At 41.3% G+C, this 9740-nt stretch overlaps 1 long non-coding RNA gene across 1 annotated transcript in view; it reads right to left on the bottom strand.

Annotated features, from left to right (window-relative positions):
* Positions 1 to 7322: 7322 nt before the first annotated feature.
* LOC140453275 (uncharacterized) overlaps positions 7323 to 9740 on the bottom strand; it is a 125532-nt gene continuing 123114 nt past the window's right edge. Inside the window, exon 4 of the long non-coding RNA XR_011952333.1 lies at positions 7323 to 7558. This is a non-coding gene — a long non-coding RNA (uncharacterized lncRNA). The remainder of the gene's footprint in view (positions 7559 to 9740) is intronic.

Here is a 9740-nt window from a genome sequence, read left to right as displayed (position 1 = left end):
GCCAATCACAAGCATCATCGCTCAAAACACACTGTGGGGTAAAGGGTTAGCTATATTTTTAAACATGTTATTGGTCTCTCATCTGAGCCTTGCTCTCCACCCACCGCAATGTACTGCTCCAGGGCTTGACTTAAGGCTCCTCTAGCAATGTTCCTCCAGTGCCATGGGCTTGCTCACCATACAGATCAGAGCACCACTGCTTGTTGACAAACTTCAGACATGAATGAATCTTCACAATGTTGAAGACAATTCAGCTGGAGGTGCAGGACATTTTTGTTATTCCTTTGTGGGATGCGGGCTTCACTTTTTGGGCCAGCATTTATTGCCTGTCCCTAAGTACCCTTGAGAAGGTGGGGGTGAGCTGCCTTCTTGAACCACTGTAGTCCATCTGCTGTGCGTTGACCCACAATGTCTTTGGGAGGGAATTCCACAAATTTGACCAGTGAAACTGAAGGAACAGTGACATATTTCCAAGTCAGGATGGTGAGTGGCTTGGAGGGGAACTTTTGTTGTGGGGGGTGGTGTTCCCATATATTTGCCACTGTTGTCCTTCTAGATGGGAGTGGTGGTGGGTTTGGAAGGTGCTGTCTCAGGTTCTTTGATGAATTTCTGCAGTGTATCTTGTGGATGGTACATCCTGCTGCTACTGAGCACTGATGGTGGGGGGAGAGGCATGTGGATGTGGTGCTGACCAAGCAGCTGCTTTGTCCTGGACAGTGTCAAGCATCTTGAGTGTTGTCAGAGTTGCACCCATCCAGGCAAATGGGGAGTATTCCATCACACTCCTGACTTGTGCCTTGTGGATAGTGGACAGGATTTAGGGAGTCAGGAGGTGAGTTATTCACCAGAGTATTCCTAGCCTCTGATCTTTGCTTGTAGCCACAATATTTATATAACTAGTCCAGCTCATTATTTTTGGTTAATGATAACCCCTGGATGTTGATAGTGGGGGATTCAGTTATAGTAATGCTGTTAAATTTCAAGGGTCAATGGTTATATTACATATAAAAACAGAAAGAACTGTGGATGCTGTAAATCAGAAACAAAAACAGAAATTGTTGGAAAAGCTTAGCAGGTCTGGCAGCATCTGTGGAGCGAAATCAAACTTAACATTTCAGGTCCATTGACCTTTCCTCAGAACAGGTTTACTTTCTTTTGGTTATACTCTCTTGGTTATATACTGCTTTGGAGATGATCATTGTCTGCGATTTATTACTTTCTACTTGTCAGCCCAACCATGGATATTGTTCAGATCTTGTTGCATTTGAACATGGACTGCTTCAGAATCTGAGGAGTTGGAAATGTTCCAAACATTGTGCAGTCATTGACGAACATCCCCACTTCTGACCTTATGGTGGAAGGAAGGCCATTGATGAAGCAGTTGAAGATGGTTGGGCCTAGGACACTAGTCTGAGGAACTCCTGCAGAGGTGTCCTGGCGCTGGTGTGACTGACCTCCAACCATCTTCCATTGTGCCAGGTTTGACTGCAACCAGTGGAGTGTTTTCCCTCAATTCTTATTGACTGTAGATTTGGAAAAGCTCTTTGATGTCACACCAAGTTGAATGTGGCCTTGATGTTAAGGGCTGTCCCTCTCCCCTCCCCTCTGGAATTCAACTCTTTTGTCCATGTTTGAGCCAAGGTTGAGTGGCCCTGGCAAAACCCAAACCGGGCATCACTGAGCAGGTGCTGCTTGACAGCACTGTCGATGACACCTTTCATCACTCTACTGATGATTCAGAGTGGATTGATGGGATGGTAATTGGCCACATTGGATGTAACCAGCCTTTTGTGTACAGGACATACCTGGGCAAGAGGCTTGGCTAGGGGCATGTCAAGTTTTGAAGCACAAGTCTTCAGTACAATATTGTCAAGTATTGCCTTTGCAGTATCCAGTGCCTCCAGCCATTTCTTGATATCATTTGGAATGAATCGAATTGGCTCAGGACTGGTACCCCTGATGCTGGGGATCACTGGAAGAGGTGGATCATCTACTCAGTACTTCTGGCTGAAGGTTGTTGCAAAAGCTTCAGCCTTACCTTTTACACTGATGTGCTGGACTCTTCCATCATCGAGGATGGGGATATTTGTGGAGCCTCCTCCGCCAGTGAGTTGTTTAATTGTCCACCACCATTCACAACTGGATGTGGTAGAACTGCAGAGCTCAGACCTGAACAATTGGTTGTGGAATCACTTAGCTCTGTCTATCACTGACCAGTAAAAGCAATGAGGATAGGACTTGAGGTGTGGTTTCTTCCTTTATGATAGATTGTCTTGAACAATGCCAGAAGTGTTTCCTCTTGAATCAGTTTGTTGGTGATTTTTCTTCACTGCTGACTCAGGTTTATATGAAATGCCTCAATCCAGGAACTGGCTGCCATGAGATTTGCTGCCCTTGCCTATCATGCCCACTTTCCAAGATGACATCACCCCAAGCACAGATACATCCTGTACCACCTCCTAAATGAGCAGGAATACTGTTAGAAATTTATGCCTTAGGCAAAAGAGACTGGAGAGGGCCGAATGTAGAATCTGGATGAAAATTGTAAATGGATCATGAGGTTAGTAATTTGTGGGAAAGGACAATTTGAAGGGGAGCAATAATGGTGTAAAGGGTTAACTATTCCTTTACCCTAAGTGCAGATACTGAGCATGTGCATCAGGAGGAGTTAGGTCTTAGTGACACAGAGCACAGGGAACTGAGAGCTCAATCTGTAGGTGCCAGAAGATTTCCTCTCCTAACATCCCTTTTATCTTCTTATGTGCATGAAAGCCTTTTAGCATTCATTCACCAGATTGTAGCTCTACTCTTACTGCTGCCTTCAATCAGCTCAACAACCAAACCAGATTCTAGGAGCAAAAAGAGGGACAGTACAGCATCCACCCCTGGTCTGAGGTCTTACTAAATGGACATACCACTATGTAAAATGGCTACAATGAGAGTTATGCTGTAGTATACTTTGTAAGAACTCTCTCCAACACTCCAACTCACCTTGAAGACACACAGCACCTGCCCTGTTTTTCAGTGGTAAGTAGACTCATTGGTGTATCTCTGTACTGGACTTGAGAAACACAGATAAGGTTTCTGACAGTAAGCCTAACTGAAGCATGCATCCTGAGAGTGGTCCAAAAGTCATTTCCCACAGAGAGATGTCCTTGCTAGCACAAATCAATTTCCCTTCTGTTTCTTACTGCTGTACGAATCAGTTACTGAAGTATGGTTTATTTATGCATTCCCAGCTCTATCTCTGTTATAAAATGCTAATTTCATTTCAGATAACTTTACTTATTCCAGCCTGGTTTCCTGTACGTGTCTCAATCTATGGTCAGGTGATCACTGCTGTAATTTTAAATCTATGTTTTTTCCTTTAAAATAGATTTACACCGTGGAGGGCTCAAGTATCAAATTCAGATGATGGAAGTTGAAATTGATAGTCTATATTTTATCACAAATATCTCAGAAATAAAGTTGGCCCTATTTAACATTGAACTCAAGTCACGTTTATCCTTGACTGTGTTTAAAAATGTTTTGTTTTTTGAAGTTCAATTCTGGTTTCCAGCTGGTGTGTTAAAAATCATCATTTGACATAAAGCACATTGCTTCTATTTTATTAAAAATGCTATGAGAATGTTGCTTTAAAAATAGTAAAATATGAATGCATTGCTACCTTCACAGTAGACTCTAAAATATTGGATAATATATCAAGCAAAATTACAATTAAAAACTTTCTTGCAGCACATATATTCATCACTTACCCTCCACACCCAATATTCACTAATCTTTGGTTTAAAATTCAGTACGATTGATGAAACTTTGGACATACTACAACACATGGTCTAATTGCTATTAGTTAGGTTTATATCCTTTAAGGTGTCAGCTTCTAGGATTGTGTCAACTGCTTTAAAGCTCCTGATCAACCTTTTTGTGATATGTGCAGGATGATTAATGATGTTTCCGTGATAAAGAAAAATATGCTCAGTTAACTCAGCACCCATTTTTTTGAAACTTGCAGAAAGTAAGACATAATTTAACGGTTACTGTTTTATCTTATAACGGTTGATCTTAGAGCTTTTTATTTCTTTGTCCCATTATTGACATGACAAAGATGAATATGGAGACCCATGAAAAAGATAGAAAGGAACTACAAAAGAGATATCCTTGAATTACGATAATGGCCTCCTGAGTGCTGCAAAAAGGAAGCCTATTATTAACTGATATCTTGTGGTTCAGAGCCCCAGCTACTCAATTGTTCAGTCTGCCTGCCTTGGACAATTTACTGAATCAATCCTCATTACACGTGTTAAGGCCTCACATCATTACCTCCTATATTTCCATCAGGTAAACGTAATAAGGCTCCTTGGCTGCCTTCCAGTACCACAAAATGTAGGTGTTAGTTCATTGTCTAGAACTGTCTTTAGGAAACTTATTAGACTAAATTATCCTATATCCATAATTTAGATATTGCAGGTGCCTCGGCAAGTCTCCAGCAAGGTTATGTACAGATTTCATTTTTGCTCTATTCTCTCACAATATTTTAACTCTTTATTGTACACGCATAACATGAAGTTATACTTTGATACTATATTAAACTGTGCAGGTAGTTTAAACATTTTATTGCCTCTCATATTAATAATGAACAGGTTGTTGAACAATATCAGAGGAAAAATCACCATAGTCCCACTCATTCATCTGAGACAGATGGTTGATGTGGGTTTAACCTAAGAACCACCTCACCTCAGTTGAGGAGAAAGGGTGAGAAGGAGATTCCTTCATAGTCACCTCAGTTAGTGCAGGAATTGAGCCTGTACTGTTAGTGTCACTCTGCATCACAAACCAGCCAACCAATCAACTGAGCTAACTAGCCCTCAGTGCACTTAATAGAAAGATAAATGAAGGCTCAAACAATGCATTTATTCAGTGAATACTAAGCAGTGTCGACACCCTACAAAGGATTTCACCACCACCCCCCCCCCAACCCCCAACTCCTGACCTGGGCTGACATAACTTTAGATTAAATTACTTACAGTGTGGAAACAGGCCTTTCAGCCCAACAAGTCCATTCCGACTCACCGAAGAGCAACCCACCCAGACCCATTCCCCTACGTTTACCCCTTCACCTAACACTACAGGCAATTTAGCCTGGCCAATTCACCTAACCTTTAGACTGTGGGAGGAAACCAGAGCACCCGGTTTTCTGTGAGGCAGGACATGAACCCAGGTCTCTGGCACTATGAGGCAGCAGTGCTAACCACTGTGCCACCGTGCTGCCCCAACTGGTTTGGGATTTACTGTGGACACCCTGCCCCCACACCCTTTTCCTGAGCAATAACTCACTGTCATACTTATGTGCTGGCCACTTCATGTAAATGAAGAACATCCCCAGTACCCAACAAAACAATTAAGAATATTGTTCCAAAAATCTTAAGTTGCCCAAGAATAAACTCACTGACCCTGGAGTGAAGATGAAGCAGTTATCAATTATTTCCTCTCAGAAAGTGTTTTTGATGAATTCATACATGCCATTTGGTGATACAAAGAAAAATGATTTGCTAAAAAATCCTCAGACAAATAATTTGACTCTTGATTCCAACCTAAGATAGAAACCACCACAAATCCATTGAAAAATAGAAAAGATTACAGAATGATCATCTTTGACAAAAGTTGTTGGTTTCTTCCATCTTTCAACAAATAAAAAATTCTGATGAAGGGCTTTTGCCCGAAACATCGATTTATTTGCTCCTTGGATACTGCCTGACCTGTACACTCTCGACTGATATCAGAATAGAACATTCCTTTCTATCATTATGGATAGTGACCTCCACTCTTCCACAATGATTCTTCCTTTGCTCACTTGATTTCCTCATCTATTTGTTGGTCTTCAGTCACATTATCCACAGACATTGAGTCAATTTTACTTTGTTAAAATTGCATTCGGCATCCCGTCTGTAATTAATCTATGCATGAATTGGAATGTATTCCACTTGAATATCAGGAAGATAGAATGTATTCTTGTTCCCCTGAATCAATAAGCCTGCGCCTTTTACCTTAGGACTCGTTCTGTTCTTTACACCTTTGGCTACTTACTCAAGCTGGAGAGGCACAAAGTTTCAACTTCAGAATGCCAAAACCTTCTTTTTCCACTGTCTCACTCCCAGTGCATTTTTATAACACCAGGGAGTTCTGCATACCCCAATGTTCATCCCGCAACCAATATCATCAGGAGCAGGTTAATAGGCTGTTCTTTTCACTTGCTGTTTGTAAGAATCCATTTTTCCACAACATCACTTTTGTTTTGCATCTACCAAAGCTACATTTCAAAAATAATTCAGTCATTGTGGAATATATTGGGATTTTTGAAGATTATGAAAAGTGGATATAAATTAGCTCGCTGAGCTGGAAGGTTTATTTTCAGATGTTTCATCATCATGACTAGGTTGCATCATCAGTGAGAGCCTCTGGTGAATTGCTGGTGGTATGTCCTGCCTCTCTATTGATAGGTCTTGGTTTCTTAAGGCGGGTAATGACATCTCCGGTTCCATTTTTCAAGGGAAGGTAGATGGGGTCTAAATCGATGTGTTTATTGTAGAGTTCCAGTTAGAATGGCAGGCCTCCAGGAATTCTTGTGCATGTCTTTGTTTCACTTGTCCTAGGATGTGTGTGTTGTCCCAGTCAAAGTGATGTATGCATGTATGGAAACTAGTGACAGTAAGTCGTGTCTTTTGCTGGCTAGTTGGTGTTCATGCATCCTGGTGGTAAGTTTCCTGCTTGTTTGTCTGATGTAGTGTTTTTTACAGTTCTTGCATGGTATTTTGGAATTGACATTACTTTTTCTGGTAGTATCTAATGGATCCTTTCGGCTCATTTATCACTGTTTGAGTGTGTTGGTAAGTTTATGGGCTACCATGAGGCCAAGGGATCTGAGTAGCCTGGAAGTCATTTCTGATTACCTCTTTGATTGAGGTAATGTCACCAAATTTTTTGGTTGTGTTGGTGTCTGCTTGTTTGGGGTTATTTCTGAGGAATCACCAGATTGTGTTAATTGGGCACCCGTTTTTCTTGAAAACGTTTATAAGTATTTTTCTTCTGCTGTTTGTGAAAGGTGCTATGGGGATGTGGGTTAGCCCTGTTGACTGTATGCATTGAGTGTGGTACAGAACAATATCAATAAAGTCCTGTGAGGAAGTTTTTAGGGCAGACCTTCGACAGCATTTTCAAAATTCACACTGTCTACCAGCTAAAAGCGCAACAGACCTACAAAATGCCATCAGCTGCAAAGTCCCTTTCATGCTCATTTCAAGTTCACTTTATTGTCACATGTGCCCACATGATTACAATGAAAGTTTACAAGTCACCACCTATGGCTCCATCTTGGATACCATGGTACCTGGGTACAGATACTTAAGTACAAGAGGAGGTCAAGAGCTGAAGCAGACACAATGGCCTTTTTCTGCAGCAAAACACTTTTGTTATTCTGTGATTTAAGCAGGTGGCTCACGTCACCTTCTCCAGGCCGGTGATGGGTGGAGAATGTCCTGTCCAAGCCAGTGATGCCCATACCCTGTGAAAGCATAAATATTGAAATTATGATGTCATAGCATCAGCCTTGATTAGCAATTCTAATAAGAGCAAACTAGATGAAGAGAAAGATGCTGGATAAATACAGGTTATTCCTCAAGAGCTAAGTAACCATTTCTTCTCATTTGCTTAAACCATTTGGAGGAATTTTTCTAAATTGAAACATTTATGCAAATTGTTGTTCCGATCAAACTCCTGAACTTCAACACATTACAATCAATACTGTGGCAGGAAACCAAAGAAAACTTGCCATATTGTATGAAATTAACATGACCTGAAAAAGAGTCATCTTTTGAAGCACATTTAATGATGCAATACTTTTACTAACGGCATTGAAAATTTGTTCCATTGGTTCAATTATGCTTCCTCACAAAATAAGTTTATTTTTGACTGATTGTTTTAAAATTCTACATAGGCTTGCTCTGAGTGGGATTATGAGAGTGATATGGAGCAGAGAGAGATGTATTGGACTTTCTTGGATCTTTAGCAAACATCTGACAATCAAAATCGCTGAAGCGAGGGAAGTAAAACAGGTCTAAGGCAACTTCCTACTTTTATCCAGTGAAACTCGATTTCATGAATCTCAAGTTGTCAAGTAACTCTGAATTGCCTCTGATGGATTATACTCTGCCATGTGGCAGGCACTGAATATTGTTGTATAGAATTGCAGTTTATACACAAAACAGAAATCCTAATACTGAAAATACAAAAGGCTGCCTGTACATATATATGTCCCCACATGGGTGATATTTTTAGCACTTCTCTTCCAAATGCTAATCTAAGCTGTCTGCAAGTAAATATCAAATGCACAGACACTTCCTGAAAATTACACATTGTGAACAGAATTGTGAGTCATGTTGTACAGATTTGTTAAAAAGATATCAGGCATAATTTTTTATTGTAATACAGAAACCATACAGATTTCAAATCTTGTGTTTACCTGGCAACAGCAACAGGGATCAGGGAGTCAAAGTCTTCAAGAAGGAGGTAGATATAGCTCTTGTGGCTAAAAGGATGATGGGATATGGGGAAGGGCAGGATTTGGGTAGTGAACTCAATGATCAGCCATGATCATTTGAATAGCAGGAGCATCCTCAAAAGCCGAAAAGCCTACTCCTGTTCCTTACATTCTATGTGTCTATTTTTGTCTTCAGTGAACGATGTAATTGGTTATTATTCATTTACTACTCTGGATAAGGAGGTGCAATTAACATAACTTCATTTCAATACCCAGACTGTCCCTTCAATACAGCATGCCTTTGCTTTTTGCTGTTCCCATCACCTCAACTCCATCTGAGAACCCATTCTAATTGCTGATCACTATTTAACACATTGAGTATGAGGAACGATCAAAGTTTGTGAGAAGATTTGTAGCTCGGGTGCTCGTTGTTGTGGTTCTGTTCGCCGAGCTGGGAATTTGTGTTGCAGACATTTCGTCCCCTGTCTAGGTGACATCCTCAGTGTTTGGGAGCCTCCTGTGAAGCACTTCTGTGATCTTTCCTCCGGTATTTATAGTGATTTGTCTCTGCCGCTTCCGGTTGTCAGTTCCAGTCGTCCGCTGCAGTGACCGGTATATTGGGTCCAGGTCGATGTGTTTGTTGATAGAATCTGTGGATGAGTGCCATGCCTCTAGGAATTCCCTGGTTGTTCTCTGTTTGGCTTGTCCTATAATAGTAGTGTTATCCCAGTCGAACTTATGTTGCTTGTCATCTGCGTGTGTGGCTACTAAGGATAGCTGGTCGTGTCGTTTTGTGGCTAGTTGGTGTTCATGGATGCGGATCGTTAGCTGTCTTCCTGTTTGTCTTCCAAAGGACTAGCCACACTACCATACACCAAGAGCATTTCTGAACTGACAGCCAGACTACTACAACCACTAGGACTCAGAACAGCACACAAACCAACAGCCACTCTCAGGCAACAACTCACCAGGACAAAGGACCCGATACCCAGCATGAGCAAAACCAATGTAGTGTACAAAATCCCATGCAAGGACTACACAAAACACTACATAGGACAAACAGGAAGACAGCTAACGATCCGCATCCATGAACACCAACTAGCCACGAAACGACACGACCAGCTATCCTTAGTAGCCACACATGCAGATGACAAGCAACATGAGTTCGACTGGGACAACACTACTATTATAAGACAAGCCAAACAGA

Source organism: Chiloscyllium punctatum, chromosome 27 (assembly GCF_047496795.1).
Source record: "Chiloscyllium punctatum isolate Juve2018m chromosome 27, sChiPun1.3, whole genome shotgun sequence".
Classification (NCBI taxonomy): Eukaryota; Metazoa; Chordata; class Chondrichthyes; order Orectolobiformes; family Hemiscylliidae; genus Chiloscyllium; species Chiloscyllium punctatum.
This window is presented reverse-complemented; position numbering and strand designations above follow the sequence as displayed.